Genomic DNA, 21050 nt, shown 5'->3' with positions numbered 1-21050 from the left:
TATCCTTCAGAATTAAAGAAAAACATATGAACACTAAGCCAGGATTGCAGAAGATTACTAAAAGGAATTCTACACAGAGAAGAGAAAGATAAACACAACCACAAGAACATAGAAAAAAATAAGCATAGAAAGCATAGAAAAATCTGTTCAGTAAAAAAAAAAATAGCAGAATTAATGACATAAAGACTAAATAATGACAAATGACATAAAAACTAAAACAATGAAAAGGACCAATGAAACAAACAGTTGGTTCTTTTAAAAGTTAAACAAAATTGTTAAAACTTTAGTCAAATGAACCAAAAGCAAAAAAGAGATGACCCAAATTTAAAACATAGACATTCCAACTAATAGCATTGATACCAGAGGATTATTAGGGACTATATTGGATCCTTAAGTTCTAATACATTCGAACATCTAGAAGTAATGAAAAAAAAATTTCTAGACACATATGACCTACCAAAATTGAACCAAGAGAATATTTTTTTAAAAAAATAAATTCAACAGATCAATAACAAGTGGTGAAATTGAAGCAGTAATAAAAGTCTCTGAACAATTAAAAGCCTGGGGCTAAATGGAGTCACTGCTGAATTTTACAAGATCTTTAAAGAAGAATGAACACCAATGCTTCTTAAACTATTTCATGAAATAGAAATGAAAGGAATGCTTCCAAACTCATTCTATGAAACCACTAACACTCTGATACCAAAACCAGAGAAGAATACAACAAAAAGAAAACTATAGACCAACAACCTTGATAAATATAGATGCAAAAATACTCAAACATTCACTTACTAAATTCAGTGGCATATTAAAAAAGATCATACATCATGATCAAATTGATTTCATTCCAGGAATACAAAAACAATTTAACAAATGCAAATCAATAAATGTAATATACCACATAAGTAGAATGAAGAATAAAAAAAATCATATGATCATTGCAATACAAGCCTTCAAGAAATTTAAACATCCCTTCATGATAAAATCCCTGAAGAAACTAGATATAGAAGAATCCAGCTTAACATAATTAAGGCTATAAACAAACAAAACCCTAGCCAACATCATAGTAAATGTCTTCATACATGAAAGTATTTCCTTTAAAATCAGAAACAAAGATGTTCACTCTCACCTCTCATTCAATATAGTACTTGAAATTCTAGCTACAGCAATTAGGCAAGAGAAAAAAAAGTAAAAGGATGCAGATAGGAAAGAAAAATGTCAAATTAGCCCTATTTGAAAATGATATGATAATCTATTGAGAAGACCCTAAAAGAACCAGAATTCTTTTAAATATATAATTAACAAATGCAGCAATGTAACAAGATACAAAATCAACCTACAAAAATCAATAAGTTTTCTATACCTTGATAACAAACAGATGAGAACGAAATCAGTAAAATAATTCCATTCACAATAGCTTCAAGAAAACTAAAAAAAAAAAACAAAAAAAAAACCTACAAATAAACCTAACCAAGGAGGTAAGAGACTTCTACAAAGAAAATTACAGAACACCGAAGAAAGAAAATGAAGAAGATACTAGAAGATGGAAAGACACCCTATGTTCATAGATGGAAAGAATTAATATTGTTACCATGGCCATATTACTAAAGCAATCTACCATTTCAATTAAATTCCCATCAAAATACCAATTGCATTCTTCACAGGATTAGAAAAAAAATCCTAAAAATTTATACTGAAGCACAATAGGCCTCAGATAGCTAAAACAATACTGAGCAAAAAGAACAATTCTAGAGGCATCACAACATCTGATTTCAAAATATACTCTAGGTACTAGAGTAGAAACAGACACATAGACCAGTGAAATAGAATAAGAGGACATAGATTCTTGGATCTGATGCATCTGATTCTTGGCAAAGGTGTCAAAAAGACACACTGAATTAAAAAAAAAAAAAAGCTTCATTAACGTGGTGCTAGAAAAACTGGATAACCTTAAGTAGAAGATTGAAACTGGATCCCTCTCATTCTACAAAAGCCAATTCAAAATGGATCAAAGACCTGAATGATAAGAACTGGAAATTTGAAACTGCTAGAAGAAAGCCTAGGGGAAACACTTTAAGATAAAGGCATAAGAAAAACCTTCCTGAATAGGAATTCAACAGCTCAGGAAATAGTAACAAGGTTCAACAGCTGGGACTGCATCAAAATAAAATGTTCCTGCACAGCAAAGAAAATAGTAACCGAGTGGAGAGACAGTCTACCGAATGAGAGAACACCTTTGCCAGCTACTCTTCTGACAGAGGATTAATATCCCAAATTTATAAAGAATTCAGAAACTTTAAACAAATAACCCAATCAATAAATGAGCAAATGCACTTCATAGACACTTCTCAAAAGAAGAAGTATAAAAGGCCATGAGAATCCATCTCACCCGAGTTAGAATGGCAATCATCAAGAATGCAAAATACAATAAACACTGTCAAGTATATGGTGGGGGAGAAAACTTATACTTTGTTGATGGGAATGTAAATGAATATAGCCACTATAGAAATCAATATGACATTTCCTCAAAACACTAAAAATACAACTATCTTAAGATCCAGCTCTACCACTCCTCAGTATAAGCCAGAAGAAATTAAAGTCAATATATTACGTAGACACCTGCATACCCATGTTCCCCAACTGTTTCATGACACAATTTACAATAACCAGGTTATGGAAACAGCCTAGGTGTAGTGGAAAGTAGATTAAGTTTTCAAAACTCAGTAGTTTACTTTAAAAAATCTAGTCATATGGGAAAAAAATTCAGATCCCAGAGTTTACAAACTACAACCAGGCCACTGAGTGTCTTCAGGAATTATCCTGCTTAATTTGCACTATTTAATAAGCTATCCTAAATGAACAACCACTGCTTACACTATTTAAATATGAAAAAGGTTTGGAGACTACAAAGTTCAAGCAACTCTCTTTATATTAAAGTAACTTCCTTTGTTGTACTTTATGAATGTTTACTTAATTCTTGTGGTTACCCCAAAGATATCAGAGCCATCCCAAGAAAACTCAGGGCTTGGAATGAATAGTAAAATTAAAGAGAAAGCATCCATAGATGTGCTGATAAAAGAAAGAATTAATAAAGGAGCAAACAATTGTGTTTCAAACAAATATCATGAAGCCAATATTTCTTAGCATGTATACTAAAGTTCAAAGCAAAACCCATCTCACTTATACCTGGAGAGTAGATGTAGGTACTTGCCATCTTACTGCTTGCTGAGCCAGAAATGAAGATAGCCAACTGACATTTTATTTTATTTCTTACATACATGACAATAGTGGAGTGCATTTTTGCCAGGCTCACAGAGCCCTAAAGCAGCTTCCTATGTAGAACAGATCTCCGTTGAGCAAAAAGACCTACACAATAACGCAAGATACCCATGCCAACTACCTATACTAATCAATCCAGTCCCTCGTAAGTAATTTTAAGTATGAAGTAATCATGAGAATCTGCTTAATGTGGAAGGAAAATCAATAAGGTGGAAAGAAATTGGCAAAAAATAAGAATGGATAATTTTGGGTGAAGCAAGAGTATTTGAAGGCACAGAAGTCAACTTTGTGGCTGGTTCTAATCTTATCTGATCAGCTACCATGAGCATTTGTATCTGCTCTCTGCCTTTGCTCTCAGCTTACTGAACCCCTGTACCTACCTTAACCCTTTCTTAGTCTTTTTTAAAAAACCATCTAATATTTGGTTAATTAATGAACAAAAATGTAATATATCCAAAAAGCAAAACCATGCTGTCATCCCCAAGACAAAAAAATATATATATATCAATAGAAGAAAAAAAATAGTTATTGTCAAGTGAAACAATGTAATTGGAAAAAAATTAATAGAATTTAGATACTTAATACTCTTGTAAGTACCGAGAGAAAAAGATTAAAAAAAGAAAAAGAAAAAAGAAAATGCTGAATCTCATATGAGATGAGCTAAAAATGAAGAAACTACAGAAAAAATAATAGGGAAATAATAATCAAGATATAAATCCACATCATGTATAAGAATGGGATACTAATTAGAATAAGTTGTATGTATAATATGTCAAAATATGCTTTACCGTCATGTATATCTAAAAAGAAAAAAATCCTCTAAAAGTTTGTTTAAAAACATGAAATACAAAAAAATATATAGCAGAAGAAAATATTCAGAGCTGAAGAAAATTACTAGATGAAATGGTACCAGAATGTGATGAATATCATTATCCAAAGTACATGTATGAAGACATGAATTGGTGTGAATATACTTTATATACAACCGAAGACATGAAAAAAATGTGCCCTATATGTGTAATATGAATTATAATGCATTCCTCTGTCATCTATATTTTAAAAAATCAATTAAAAAAAGATTCCTGGAAAAGACTTTGCCTGAACACATTCTAATAAAATTTAAGAACAGATACAGTGAAAATTCTAAAGTTTTCAGATACAGAAAACCAAAAATGAAGAAGAATCATGTATCTCATTCAAAATAAGGCACATTTAAAAGCAATGGAGCAATGTCTTCAAAGTTCTGAAGGAGAGGAATCAATATTGGCCCTACGGCTTCACACACTATTCACACAGCAAACTATTCATAACATGTGAGAACAAAATAATGTATTTCAGATGGGCAAAAACTTGAAAAGTTTTTCATGGATATATCTTATGGGGAAATTACTACAGGATATAACTGAATAGTATCAAGTAAATTATTCAAAAATCTGACAGCTAAATTATACATACACATACATACACACATACAAACACAAAATCTAATAGGAAAATGGCAAAATTTTGAAACTACAGGAATATACATAATTATTCACTGGATGACAGATAATATGTTTAAATGAGATCTAAAGGTAAAAGAAAAAAATTTTGTGTGTGTGTGTGTGTGTGTGTATGTGTGTGTGTGTTTGTGTATGTGTGTGTGTGGTACTGGGGATGGATCCTCACATGTTAGGCAAGTACTCCACCACTGAACCACAACACCAGACCACAAAGTGGATTTGAACAGAAACACAAAATAAGCCAGGCATAATGGTACATGCCTATAATTCCTAGCTACTTGTGAGGCTAAGGCAGGAGGAATGCAAGTTCAAGGACAGCATGGGCAACTTAGTAAGTCCCTGTCTCAAAACTTAAAAATAAAGTGTGAGTGTGTGTAAGCCACAAGTAATGTAGCTCATTGCCCCCTAGGTTCAATTTCCAGTACAACCACCAAAAAAAAAAAAAAAAAAAAAAAAATTATAAGTAAAAGTAGCAAATTTTCTTCTTCTCATTTTATATAGACAGGAATCAAAACATTATCTAAAATCAATTAATTAAGACATACAGTTTGAAGTATAATTTTTTAGATGTGGAAGAATAACAGTATAATTAGTTAAAATTATAAGTAAAAAGAAAGGTGTGAGGGTAGTTAAGTTAATGTCTCCTTTCCACACTGGAGTATAAACGGATGCTATTTAAAACTGATAAGTATAGAAAGAGACACAGATATTTAAATACCAGAAGAACTAATAACGGGAATCTCAGGTGAAAGTGGTTTTATCTCAAAAGAAGGACTGCAGCTGATTGATATCATAGTAGATTTTTTATTTGCACTCTTTTGCACTTTCAAATGTGTCCATGGGTGTCATTATTAGAAGAATATTAATGATGATAAAACATTATAATCCCAAATGCTACCTCAGATATAGGTTTCCTATTCCACTTTGACTACATTCACTTACAGGAAACTCAGTTCCAGAATCTATATTTATTCCCAGCTCGAAGCAGAAGTCATGGCTTCAGATTTTATCTGAGATTTTAAGAAGTAATACTTTTAGAATAATTTAAATATGATAAGAACCCAGATAGGTTCTCCTGAATTCCCGATGGCTTATTGCATCAATGATTTTATTGACGTAGTTTGTAAGTTCCCATCCCTTTTTAATCAAGCCAAGAATTAGAACCCTGGTAAGTGGGATAAAGAGTTCTTCTCTTGAGGTAACCAACACAGCATTCTGCAGATCCTGGGACACCAAATAATTACCATTAAAATTCAAAAGTCCTTCCAAACACTTTGCTCTCTTTAATCCTTTAATCCCAGTAGTCCAATCATGACGACAAATAGGCTCTACATTGAGGTTAGTATGAGAGGACATTGATCACTTTTTGTCAAGGGCAAAGAATCCTTCCTAAGCACGGCAATGAGCAAAGAGGAGGTAATTGCAGTTCTTTTTCCCAGACCACCCCTTGGGCTCTATTATATGCTTCCACTCAGCAGGATCAGTTTCTTTCAGTGAAGAATTATTCATTCTGATTTATTCAACTCACCAAAAAAGAAGAGTTCCAGAAATACAATCTTCACCCTCTGCCATGGACCCCAGGAAGGCTCCAGGGAGCCTGCCTCATACGGTCATTCAGATGTCCAGTGATAAATATCTCTGCATGGCTTACACAAAATCAACACTGATGGAAAGATTGTTGGCATCAAACCAGAAATCCAAGTAACCTATATGCATCTACTCTAGGAAAAACTTTGGAATTTTTCTGTGAAACACAATGCCTAGTCGTGAGCATGAACAGTTTAGCAATGGTTTGCTCACCTTTCTGTTCACATTTGACATTTTGCCATTAAAACGTTTATAATCAAAGATGAAAAGCATTGTTATGAAAATTGACATAGTATTAAAATCTCTCAGGAAAGCTAATTCATCCAGATATTTACTTTTGAAGCCTCAGTTAAACACATTTCAGGAAAGGAATCTTAATGAGTAGCAGTTTTCAAGAAATAGAATCAAGCCAATAAAACCTTTTATCTTAAGATCTGGTGGCTCTGCCACTACAGCTGTTGTTAAGTGACTTGGCCCAAATTAAAAAACAAAACCAAACAAACAACAACAACAACAACAAAAACAGGATCCATTATATCTAGTCATATAAGATAGTTGACAGATATTTTACATAATAATACATGGACTGAAGAGTCTCATGGTGATTTTTACTGACTCCAAAAGAAAAGACTTCACATGGAGAAAGATAAGTCAAGAAATAAATGGAATTGGCATTGTCGCCTTAACAACCATGCACTTGCTATAAAATTCACCTCCTCAATTTAAGAAAACAAGAAAGAAATGGAGTCTCCATTGAAATTCTAAGCCCTCGGGAAGATGAGTATTTAGAAAGTATCACTTTGCACAATTCCAATATGCATGAATTTTAGTAATCACAGGTTAAATAACACCCGTTTCCCAGTAATACAGATCTACCACAATAGATCAACTAAATAATTGTATAAAGCACAAACTTTGGGGCTAATTCTTCATTCCATAAGTCATTATGAAAATAAGAGATACACTTATGATCAGGGAACATTCACATCACTTGTCTTAAAGTCGGTGATGGGCCAGTGCTATTTGCAATTTGGTTTACCTAAGGGTGTGGTTGTGCTGCCGCCCTGTCTCCCTGTTGCTTAGTAAAAAAAAAAAAAAAGAAAAAAAATTGAGACATTTTATGGAAATAGATACTCAAAAAAAGAGAATTAGCCAACAGAAATCAAAGTGCCATGAAGAAATGAAAGGTGATAGATAACACTAGAAGTGAAATTCAGATCAAAAATATAGTCAAGATAGAGCTGAATAGGAATGTTGGCACTTGCCATTCAAGAGACTCTCAACACTCAGCCAGACGTACTGAGTGAAGGTGAACAACTCACCAGCATGAGTGGGAAAAGCATTTGTGACAAAAAGATGAAGATCTCCCAAAAGGAGTGACAAGAAAACGTTCATATTAAAGGAACTCTCAGATATTTCATGACATTGAAAGCACAAAGGATAAAATTCTGGAAGCTGATCCAAACTTAGAAAGCAGTGTGACAATTCACCAAGGCCCAGAAAATATGCTCATTCCATATGTTAAGTTATATGACAAAATGAAGTACCATTCAAACTGTTTTTGAAAATCCTTTTTCACAGACATAATACACTTCAATTCTCAATGTTTCTAATATTTTTAAGTGCTATAAATAAATTAGTCTTTTTTTTCACTTTGCTATATATTGCCAACCTACAGTAACAGAGATTTTTAAAAATGGGTTATTTTTGTTATTGTTTAATGGATATATAAACACATGAAAATTGTATATGTTAGTGGATGTGGTGTCATGAACTGTTTTGTGGCATGGATACATTGCATAAAGTTTGAGTTAGGTTAAACATATTTATTCCCTCAAACGTTTATCATTTCTTTATGGTGAAAACTTTGAAAATCCTTTTGTATGGCTTTTTTAAAATGTTAAGTACATTTTTGTAAACTATAGTCATCCTACTGTGCATATACCAGAATTTCTTGATCCTATTGGACTATAACTTAGTACCTTGATCAACTTTCCCACCACTCCACCCTCCCTATTCTCCTAGCCTCTGGTAACCACTATTCTACTCTCAGTTTCTGAGATCAACTTTTTTAGATTCCACATATGAGTGAGATCATGCTCTACTTCCATTTCTGTGCCTGGTTTATTTCACTTAATATAATGATATTCAGTGTCATCCATGTTGTCTCAAAAGGTATGATTTCCTTCTTTTATGAGTCAGTAGTATTTCATTGTACATACGTGCCACACTTTCCCTACCCATTTCTCAGCTGATGGACACTTTGGTTGATTCCATTTCTTGGCTGTTGCTAAGTATGTCGCCATGAGCGTGGAAAAGCAGATGCCTCTTCCACATGCTGATTTCATTCTTTCAGGCATACCAGCAATTGTAGGTGTTTTATTCAGATTTTCTGCCAACATCAAAAGACCTGACAAAAACAATTAGAGGAGGGAAAGTTTGTGTGGGGGCTCCCGGTTTCAGAAGTCTCAGTCCGTAGATGGCCAACTCCATTCCTCAAGGCCTGAATGAGGAAGAGGGTGGCAGAAGAAAACAACTGGGAACATGATACCAGGAGGCAGAGAGAGATCTGCTCAACAAGGACAAAATAAATACTCCAAAGGCACGCTCCCCAGGGACCCACCTCCTTTCGGCACACCCTACCTGCTTATAGATACCACCCAGGTAATCCACATGAGGGGAGTAATGCACTGATTAGATGAAGGCTCTCATAACCAGTCATTTCACCACTAAACCCTCCTGCATTTCTCATGCAAGCTTTTGGGGGAACATTTCACATGTAAACCAGAACAGTAAGGTTGCTTGATCATACCACATTTATATTTTCTATTTATTTAAACTTTTTTTTTAGTTTTAAATATTTAGAATTTAATTAAATTAAGGATGTGAAAATCTTTTTTATTGGTTGTTCAAAACATTACAAAGCTCTTGACATATCATATTTCATACATTAGATTCAAATGGGTTATGAACTCCCATTTTTACCCCAAATACAGATTGCGGAATCACACCGGTTACACATCCACATTTTTACATAATGCCATATTAGTAACTGTTGTATTCTGCTACCTTTCCTATCCTCTACTATCCCCCCTCCCCTCCCCTCTCATCTTCTCTCTCTACCCCATCTACTGTAATTCATTTCTCTCCTTGTTTATTTTCCCATTCCCCTCACAACCTCTTATATGTAATTTTGTATAACAATGAGGGTCTCCCTCCATTACCATGCAATTTCCCTTTTCTCTCCCTTTCCCTCCCACCTCATGTCTCTGTTTAATGTTAATCTTTTCCTCCTGCTCTTCCTCCCTGCTCTGTTCTTAGTTGCTCTCCTTAAATCAAAGAATACATTTGGCATTTGTTTTATAGGGATTGGCTAGCTTCACTTAGCATAATCTGCTCCAGTGCCATCCATTTCCCTGCAAATTCCATGATTTTGTCATTTTTTAGTGCTGCGTAATACTCCATGGTGTATAAATGCCACATTTTTTTTATCCATTCATCTATTGAAGGGCATCTGGGTTGATTCCACAGTCTAGCTATTGTGAATTGTGCTGCTATGAACATTGATGTGGCAGTATCCCTGTGGCACGCTCTTTTAAGGTCTTCAGGGAATAGTCCGAGAAAGGCAATAGCTGGGTCAAATGGTAGTTCCATTCCCAGCTTTCCCAGGAATCTCCATACTGCTTTCCAAATTGGCTGCACCAATTTGCAGTCCCACCAGCAATGTACAAGTGTACCCTTCTCCCCACATCCTCGCCAGCACTTGTTGTTGTTTGACTTCATACTGGCTGCCAATCTTACTGGAGTGAGATGGTATCTTAGGGTGGTTTTGATTTGCATTTCTCTGACTGCTAGAGATGGTGAGCATTTTTTCATGTACTTGTTGATTGATTGTATGTCCTCCTCTGAGTCTTGTCTGTTCAGGTCCTTGGCCCATTTATTGATTGGGTAATTTGTTATCTTATTGTTTAATTTTTTTAGTTCTTTGTATACTCTGGATATTAGGGCTCTATCTGAAGTGTGAGGAGTAAAGATTTGTTCCCAGGATGTAGGCTCCCTATTTACCTCTCTTATTGTTTCTTTTGCTGAGAAAAAACTTTTTAGTTTGAGTAAGTCCCATTTGTTGATTCTAGTTATTAACTCTTGTGCTATGGGTGTCCTATTAAGGAATTTGGAGCCCGACCCAACAATATGTAGATCGGAGCCAACTTTTTCTTCTGTCAGACGCAGAGTCTCTGATTTGATATCAAGCTCCTTGATCCACTTTGAGTTAACTTTCGTGCATGGAGAGAGAAAGGGGATTCAGTTTCATTTTGTTGCATATGAATTTCCAGTTTTCCCGACACCATTTGTTGAAGATGCTATCCTTCCTCCATTGCATGCTTTTAGCCCCTTTATCAAATATAAGATAGTTGTAACTTTGCGGATTAGTCTCTGTGTCCTCTATTCTATACCATTGGTCCACCCCCCTGTTTTGGTACCAGTACCATGCTGTTTTGTTACTAAACTTTTTTGAGGAATCTCCAGACTGTTTTCCATAATGCATATATGAATTTACATTCCCATGAGCCTTATGCAAAGATTCTCTTCCGCCTTCACCAATGCTTGTTATCCATAGTCTTTGACGACCGCCATTCTTACTGGAATGAAGTGTGGTTTGGATTTGCACTCCCCTGATGATTAGGGATGTTGAGCATTCTTTAATGTACCTATTGGTCATTTGAGAAATGTCTATTTAGATCTATTGCCCACTCCTTAAATTGGGTTATTAGGCTTTTTGTCTTGCTTTGTTTTGTTCTCTGTATCAAGTTTTTGGATAAACTAAGAGATTCTGGATATCAACCCTTTTGTCAGATGTAGTTTGCAAATATTTTCATCCATTCTGTAGGTTGTCTCTGCACTCTGCTTGACTTCAGGGCTACACCCTTAGGAAAGCTCTGGAATCAGACTCTCGACTAAATCCTTTATGGAGAAGGTAGGTTCCATTTAAGACAAATGAGAACTAAACTGGCTCAGATGGAATCCCCAGATTTTCACTAATTTACTCTGTTGAAGCTACCCCTTTCGTTCTTCACATTTCCCTTCTCCTATCCAGCATATACCTCCCTCATGGACTTCAATCCAAAGAAAGGAAATCAGAACATTGCCTCTCTTTAATGCTGCTATTTGTCATGGCCATGCACAACATTAAAGTGTTCTCCTTTTTCCAAACTGTGGTGCCTAGAGTCTTGCAGACAACTAGAGAGTTAGGTCATATACCCTAGTCCATGTCTACCTGAAACTTTCTTAGTGTCACTCCTACTTCCTTTTGAAACTAACACCCTAATATGTGCCTCACTCTCTCTTATCTGACTCTCTTCTATTTCTCATTATCTCTCAGGGTAGGCTTTGTCTTTTCCTTAGACCATAATATCCTTCTGCTAAGAAAGCAGGTCTTTTGGCCTAGATAAAACTTGATTTTTCTCAACACTCTGCAAAGAAAATACATGATCAAAGACCATCAGATTTTGTTCTTGGTATGCTAAACAAATCACTATATGAAGCTTAGGTTTTAAGACCATTTTTGCATTAGTCAATTATCCATTACTGTAACAAACACCCAAGGTAAGTCAACTTATAAGGAGAAAAAGTTAATATTTCTCATATTTTCAGCCCATGGTCACTTGGTCTCGTTGCCTTTGGGCCTATGACCAAACAGTATAGCATGGAGGGAGTATATGGTGGAGGTAACTGACTCACTTGTGTCCTCCAGGAAACAAAGAGAGACAGGAAGGGGTTATGTTCCAATATCTCCTTCAAGGACATGCCTTACATGACCTAACTTCCTTTTATTAGACCCTGCATTTTAACAGTTCCACTGTCTCCCAAAAACACTACAGGCTGGCAGCTATGACCTTCACCCATGGGCCTTTCAGGAACACCTATTCAAACCATAGCAGTCTTCTTGCAAGAGCTTCTTTTGGGCATTCGATGGTGACTCCTAATGCCTTGCTTTTGTATTCCCATGCTAACGTCCACCCCAGGCTCTGCCTCCACCTCAGCCTCACTTCCAAAAACATGGAAGCCTCCATCTAAGTAATAAAATCTAGTCATGAAATTTTAAAGAGAAGGGGACAATAACGTGCTTCAAATACAGTTCCTCTTAACTAAAATAGAGGTTATAATGAGAAATACATCCATGCCAATAGTGCACAAATGCTGTCTACGAGGAGAAGACGGTCATGGCCCTGAAAAGAGTCACTGGCCAGGAAGTTCCCTGAGAGGACCACGACTTTATGTACATAACTCTAGAAAAAAATGGAAATGCAAATAAGGGAAGTCAGAGAGTATTAAAAAAATAGTTCAAGGAGTCTTTCAGCCTACCCTGCTAAGGAAGTTTCTCTGTGCAGCTTTGACTTTGCCTGAATAAATCATGACTAGTTAACATTTCAGAAAAGTTGAAAATTAAAATTAATTTGCAAGAGTTACACACACATAAAAACCAGTGGAGGCTAAGAAATAAATTTAAAGCTTTAAAAATAAGAAAATTATCAAAAATGGAAATAAGGAATTGAAAATCCTGAAGTTTTAGAAGACTGAAATGAACTGGGCACAGTGGTGCACACTTATAATCTCAAAGGCTCAGAAGGCTGAGGCAGGAGGATTGCAAGTTCAAAGCCAGCCTCAGCAACTTAAAGAGGCCCTAAGCAACTTAGTGAGACCCTATGTCAAAATAAAAAAATAAAAAGGGCTGTGGATGTGGCTCAATGGCTGAGCACTCCTGGGTTCAATCCCCAATACAAAAAGAAATGATTAACATTAATGAAGCAAGCCAAATGAAATTTAAAAATCTAAAACTACCCAAAATTCAAATATATAAAATTATTAGGTAGTATTAGATAAAAAATATAAATTAGAAGAAAGGAAAGTAACCTTAGGAGTCAGAGAAAACAGAAAATTGCAGAGATAATTTGTTATGCTGGTCTACACTGCCTACACCCACCTCCCTTCAAAACTTGACATCTATCTTCCCTACCTCCTGTGAAGGTTGTCTGTTGAGCCCTCAGGTAATTGCCTCTATGAAGAGAGCCTCTCCACCCAAGACAGCTTCATCAGCTTTGTGAATATAAATCATTGTGGAAAATAAAGGCCAGACCCTATCTTGCTTTCTACAGACATCTCTAATCAGCCATTCTTGTACCAGAGCTTCTCAAGTGTGCTCTGAATCCAAGTAAGATGTATAAACTTCAGGAAGTGGTATATTTATGGATTCTTTAGTTCAATAAAATGGTGATACAGTGGCCTAGAAATCCTGGAAAATCCCCTCAAAGAGAAAGACAAATTATGACATCTCTCACAGTCTGCCACAAAGAAGAAAGCACTGTGCCTTGAAAAATGTTCCAGATACAGTATATTGTACCTAAAAAATACTCTTCTCAAATATCAGGTAATATCAGCTTTGAGGGAAACTGAGGGCAGGGGACTTTGCACCAGATTTAGAGTGAAAGTTAGTAGCACTTGTGTTTAAGCCAAACAACAAAGTCCTAGCTTGTGGTGCTAGAGACATCAGGGTTGGGGAAAGACATTGTGTAGAGTTTGTAGCAAACCTCAATAGAGGAATTATAACACAGATCCCTGGGTTCTGAAGTAATGCCATGCAATCTTCAGCAGGGGATTACTTGCCTTTTGAAAACGGTTCCTTGCATGCTAAGAGAATCCTCAGAGAGAGAAAACAGCTAACCAGGAGAGACTAAGGAACAGCAGTTCTGCAGCCAGAACTCTACCACATGAATAGGATACTATGAGATCAACTAATTCATAAAATCAGATGTGCCCATTAGTAATTTGTTGCAAAATGTAAGTGGTGCAAATGTGATTGAGCATAAACAGGACAGAAGAGCAAAATCAGGCTGCTTGAGCAGAACAAAAGCACGCTACTGGAACAGGTAACTCAGACCCCCATATGTACATATTACTGCACCTATGCCCCTTCCTCTGCTAAAACCTGTGGTTGTATTTGTGCAGAGGATCAAAGAAGGAGAACAGAAAGAAACACATGCTGTTTATCAGTAGATAAGCTTGATATTTGGTTTCAAGCTGAAAACGGGAAGCAGTTGCCAATACAACCCCACTTGAACTATAAAGTGTTGTGAAAAGAACAGTACTAAGGGGAATTTTCCAAGTAGGCAGATTTTCAGGGAGTGTATTGGGTCAATCACTTTGAGTGAAAGGAAATGTGATCTGATATTAGCTCAGCATTTATATGAATTTGTGGGCCATAATAAATACCTTGGTTGTTTGACTGGATGCATAGAAAGAAATCAAAATATCTCATTGAAATATAAGGAATATCAATAGAATAGAGGAAAGGAATCAGAAGAAGAGAGACAGGGAATGGAATTGACCAAATTATGTTATCTTCATGTACAAATATGTAACAATGAATCCCATTTTATGTATAATTATAATGCACCAACTTACAAAGAAGAAAACCAATGAGAAAATTATAAACTAGGAAACCTAGAATGGATGCATGTTATAGACCAAACAGAAAGCACAAAATGGGAAGAGGTTGATACTGTATGTTAACATCTATCATAGTATCCACCATGGGAAAAACTACCAGAAATCCAATGGACACAAAGTCTTGAAAAACTGACATCAATCTGTCCTGACACAAGGAGTGTGTCAATGGAGCAAACTGTAGGGGCAAGAGCACAGGATTCAACTTATCAAAGCTAATCTTTCATTTGCAGCTACTGCATTTCTAATCTACCAGCAATAAAAACAAATGCAGAGGCCCAGCCATGATTACTTTGGACTCCTCCCTCTGTTTTGGAAAATATTTTAGCAGGAATTGACACATATTCTGAACATGACTCAATCTTGCCTTCCTTAAAAGCCTCAGCTGAAGACTTTAGAAGTATTTTATTCACCATCAGAGCATCTCACTAACATTACTTCAGAGCAAGGGGCCCACTTATCAACAAAGGGCACATAACATGGTACCCACTGGACCTATCCTTTATGTTACCACCCACAATCTAGCTGCTGGACCCACAGGGCAAGGAAACTGCTGGTTAAAGGCCCAGCTGTGGCATCAAATTAAATATCATACCTTTTAAAGACAGTGCCATCTTCTGAGAGACATTATACATAGTAAATCAATGACCATTTTATGTTGCTGAATATCGTCCCTTCCAAGAAGTCTATGTGGATCTAAGAACAATAGGTAGAAGAAGAATTGGTCATGCTTACTACCATAATTCCCAGGGACCACTTTGTCCTGCCATCTCAACTCTGAGCTCCATACATCTAGAGATCCTAAATCCCAAAGGGGTCATATTCCATAAATGGGAACCCAGCTACTGCTGCCGTCTCACTTTAGTCCCCTTGGCCCAGAGGACTAGCAAACAAGAATTGTCATCCTACAGGAGAGGTTTCCTCAATGACAATAGTAACCAGAAACTAGAATCCCTCAGATATTGGGTCTGTGCCCTCCATGAAGTCAGCCAATAGACAACTTGTGGTGAAAGAGGAGGGTTTGGACAATCTATAATAGTAATGGAAGTAGGATGAGTCAGTTGTGGACTCAAGACCACATACATCAACAACATTTATATTGTTGTGTGCATACACACATATTCATAGACATACATTCATATATAATATAGTGTCTTCCAAGAGCTCTATCAAACTCCTGGAAAGGTTGTTTGGAGAACTTAAAGTTAGTGGATACTATCAAGGATACAAGGGATAAACTGCCTTGACTCCTGGGTTGTGAGCCATCCAGAGCCCCAATGAGATTAAAGGACTTGTTCCCCTAGTTTTGAGGAAGGTTATTGGCTAACAGCTCCCACACTCAGCCTTCTCTGAGGGATTGCCTCAGCTGAAGGGAGATACCAGCCCAAGGGCTTCCCAGAGTATCCTAAATCAGCTCACTGATATGGGAGGTACATAGATCTAGCCACCTGGTGTCAACTTGAGACAACTACAAAGCATAATCACAGATCCTGCTTTTCTGGTCTCTGTTTTGGTGATTGGTACCCAGACATAAAACTGAAAATCATCTTTCAGGCCTCCTTCTCTCAACCCCTTTAGTGAGTGTCCCCAGATACCAAACCCTGATCCAAGTGCTTTGCCTGCGTTATGATCTCCTTTATGTCACTCATGCCTTCTGAGACAGTGACTGCTATTATCCCCACTTTACATACTAGGACAGTGTGGTTTGGAAATGTCAATTAAGTTTTCAAGATCACAAAGATAATCAGTGGAGGAAACATTGACATATCGTCTCTAAAACCCACACCCTGTTTAAATTCACTGTCATGTTTTTGTACCAGAAAAGTCAACATGTCCCTATGTGAACTTTGCAGCTTCACTCAGTCACTTTTGGAGAGGAGTATTAATAATCCAAAAGCAGTTTTTAAAATGTTCCTGCTCACTTTTACAAGGAACAAAGTCTCATTCAAGTCACTTCATGCATAATCAACATGATACATAATGGTAATCCATAATGGACACAGGGGTTTCTTGGTATCTAGAAACACACATGCAAACAGGCCCCCTTGGAGAGGGGGACAAAGGACAAAAACTAATGAATGCTTAGGAATCAGGCATCTCCAAAACTCCTCCTGTCTTGATGCTTTTCAGCTATAGATTTTTGATGTCCACTCTGGTGATCATCCAACACCAAGGTTCAGCACCCTTGTTTACTTTCTGGGTCCATCTTTCCAGTTCTATTTGTTTAATGGATTCCTGAATTCTCTCCCCATGTCTTTAGAACTTCTCAAATTCTATTGCCCCCCCTGTGATCAGCTGCCCTTAGAAAAGTTTCAATCTGATAAAATGTAACTAGGAGTAGGGAGAAGCGAAGAGGAGTGGTCTTCTTGGATAGAGGACTTAGCCACCTATGCAAGACATAGTGACCTATGCCCAAAGACTGGTAAAGGAGCACTCAGCACTGAGGAGAGGATTCCTTTGAAGAAGATACAAAAAAAGGAGCCTTCTTATGTGTGTTCTGTCAGAGACATTATAGACGATATAGCAAGTACTGAATGTATACGGAACAGTTTACCACTTTAAGGCTAGAATAAGGCTATTCCTCATCCACTAGAATAAATTATTCTCATTCATTCATATTCTCTCTCTCTCTCTCTCTCTCTCTCTCTCTCTCCCCCCCCCCCATCTTGGTGATTCTTTACTTAAAAAAATTCGGTTGTAGAAAAATGAATCTACAAATACAAAATTCGAACAGAACAAATTTTTCAGGAACAATACCATTCTTAAACTACTTGATGTCTGCATTCATGTTATATGCAAAATCAGGTATAAAACAATGAAACACCTAGATGAAATAATCAAATTTATAGTTCCTCTGCTAAAGGTGAAGAAATGGTCCTTACGATATCTTATATATGACTGCGGCAGTTTTTTCAGATAAATCGAATATTGATCATTGGCTATATCACCTACACAATCTAAGTAGGCTTTAGAATCTCATGATCGCTATTATAAATATGATTATGTTACAGGTAGAATAAAATGGTCAGAAACAGTATGAGAACTGGTATTCAACTGACTACTTGTGTGAGTAATAGGAAACCAGGAAGGTCCAAGGGACCAAACTACAGGAAAGAGGAACACCAGACTCCAAACCGTTGCTAGGACCTACAGCCTGAGATTATTTCCATATATACAAATACAAGCTCACAGTTAACAGAAGTGAACCATCTGTTTATTTGCATTGAAATGTATTATTCACAAAGTATCTCTTTTTTTTACTTTATGTGATTATAAGCTTTGATTATGCCAGAGATTTTCAGAACACACCATATTCCTTTACTTGGTTTTTTTGGGGTGGGGTAGAAAGATATGAAAGTGGTGGTACTTGCCTAAAACCTTTAAAGACATGTTGTGATTTATCCCAATATTTTGATGATAGGACTTTTGCCAAAATTTAGTAGGATTGCTTACCATTATAGCTAAATCATAATAGCCAAGCAGCAAATACTGGTGGTCCACCATTTACTCAGTTATTTCTAAGTACAACTGCTACCACCTATTTTCCCTCATTTCTCTGGTGATGTTTCATGGGTAAGAATATAATCCTGAAGGGCAGTATCATGAACAAAACATTGTAAATAAATTCTAACAAAAGAAACATAAAAATCTTATATAATTCATGATATTGATGGGCTATGACATAATATTTGCTTTGATAAATGAAGTCTTCCAAATTCAGGGTTATTTTTTTTAAATTATCAGCATCATATAAAGTGAAAATACAAAACAAACCATGATGAAATAATTAGGCTTACTTTATAAACTTAATTAAAGCAAAACTACAATACAGTTTTGTTACTATTTTAAAACACAAGGTTTTAAATTACATTTCTTGAAACTTAAAAAAATAAACTACTGCAAAACAATTCTACATTTTTAAGACCAAGAATTATTATTCAAGTAGTTTTATCCATAACTAATCAACTCCTAATCCCTCCCATCCCACCTCCAAAGGCACAAGTAGTGATCTACAGCAGCCCAGAAGTCCAGCTGCTGCTTCTAGAGGATTGCTCTCCTAAAGCCAAAGTTGGATCTGTTGACACAGAAGATGCATCTTGGACAGACGACAATGATGATGGATACTGAAGGCCACTGATCTCTGCTGCACCTGTGCTGAAAGAGAGGGCTGCTCCTATACAACTTCATGCTTGGGTCACTCCTCTAAGTCTATCGTTCTCTTGTTTATCAATTCATTCCATTCTTCTACTGTATGTTCTCTTTCATTCAATCAATTGTGAGGTATTTGGGGTGATGGGGCTTCTGCTTCAGAAGGATCCTGAGAACTTTATCTATAGAGATTCTTCTAGATGTTCACCTGTGACCAGCATTTTGGATAGCAAACCTGTTACTTAACTTGCTCTATGCTCGTTGTCTTCTGAGTCAGCTGCAAAACGTACACCTGGGAAGTTTCTCAGTGCTATCTCCAGCATATTTAGGAATGTTTTCAACATATTTCTTACTGTAACCAATAGTTTCTTCATGAATTCAGGACATGGTGCCTCAAGCTGTTTGACAACTGTATTTCACTGGTCAGTATCGTCTGTATGTTGGAAGAAAACTTTGGATCCTTTATCCCACCATGTATCTAACCAACCAAATATCAATTCTTTCCTTCAAGTCCATGTTCAGGATGATCTTGGGCCCTCTAGAGCAGCGTATCACTACATGAAGCATCATCATAAAACTTGTTGCTGAAGTCCCAGTCCATTCAAAATATATTTTTTTTCAAATCGCAGCCTTATGTTATTACTGGGCTTTAAGTGCCACTGAATAATTCCAGCAAAGAGAAGGTGCTAGACTCTACACCACATCTGAAGAGAAGTAGGACATTCTTTCATGATCTTTCATGAAGAAACGCTTGGAAAAAGATTGCATCCATGAACTTCATGACTAAACATCTTCTCCTGGGATATTTCTGTGGTATGCGAACTTTCAAAGTCCATCAAGTTTTTTGTTGTTGTTTATATTATATTATATTATATTATATTATATTATATTATATTATATTATATTATATTATATTATATTATATTATATTATATTAGAACTGAGGATTGAACTCAGGGGCACTCAGCCACTAAGCCACATCCCCAGTACTATTTTGTATTTTATTTAGAAACAGGGTCTCACTGACTTGCTTAGTGCCTCACTTTTGCTGAGGCTGACTTTGAGCTTGCAATCTTCCTGCCTCAGCCTCCAAAACCACTAAGATTAAAGCATGCACCATTGCACCCAGCCCAATCAAGTTTTTATGTAGACTCATTTATTATGAGTTAGATTCTGAAATAGAAAGCTCAGCTTCTTAATTGCTACCTTTCTGTTAAAAATAAGTATTTGCCACTTAATAAGTGACAAATACCATTCTTTGAACTCCTGCACCTATAGGTTTTAAGCTCTCAAATTTTAGGACTGTGGATATAGAATCTCCAATCTCTACACTATAAAGATTGTCATCATACTTTTTTTTACATAATGACTCCTTCCAAAACTTCACCAAGAAGCCAGAAGCATATCAAATGGCAATAAGAGAAGCCCACCAACAGAGATTATTTCTTTTCTTTTCTTCTTTTTTAAAATCCCTTCAGTTTGCAGCTTCAAAGCAGAATGTAGGTTAATACTTCAAATGTGTTTCTTAAGTAGGCTTATGGAATGTGAGTACTCAAAGGGACCATGGTATCACAGACTTCAGGGCTGGCTTCTATGGAAAATATAACATGATGGAATAGTCTATTTTGTTTACAGATTTGCAATACATATTAGGTATCAGATGGATGATATGACCAGATTATTGCTTCAGAAAGATCATCTCAACAATGGGGTTAATGAGATATTGAATTAAGAGATTGAAACAGAGCAGTTTGCATGCACTGCAATACCTTAGATTTAAAAAATAAAGGGTCTTACTTAGAGGCAATGGAAACAAAGAGAAGCACACTAGTGGTATTTACAGGAGGTGAAAATTAAGATATTAATAACAATGAGATAATGAGGTAGCATGGAATAGGTGGCAAGAGCAAGAGATGCTGACTCTGACATGAAAATAAGTGAACTGATTGATGAATTTAGGTGTTGATGGACTTTGGCATCTTTCATTAAAGCAGGAAGTACAGGTGGAACAGAGGCATTTTTTTCTGGGAC

The 21050-nt window shown here is 36.3% G+C and overlaps 1 long non-coding RNA gene and 1 pseudogene across 1 annotated transcript in view; both read right to left on the bottom strand.

The window, feature by feature from the left end:
* The window catches only part of LOC120892977 (uncharacterized), a 129473-nt gene that overhangs the window by 62008 nt on the left and 46415 nt on the right, over window positions 1-21050 (bottom strand). The window lies entirely within an intron of this gene.
* LOC110597898 (mitogen-activated protein kinase 8 pseudogene) lies at window positions 18829-19625 on the bottom strand (annotated as a pseudogene).

The sequence above is a fragment of the Ictidomys tridecemlineatus genome, chromosome 7 (assembly GCF_052094955.1).
Source record: "Ictidomys tridecemlineatus isolate mIctTri1 chromosome 7, mIctTri1.hap1, whole genome shotgun sequence".
NCBI lineage: Eukaryota > Metazoa > Chordata > Mammalia > Rodentia > Sciuridae > Ictidomys > Ictidomys tridecemlineatus.
Note: the sequence above shows the minus strand (reverse complement) of the source record. Positions and strands in the feature narration are given on the sequence as shown.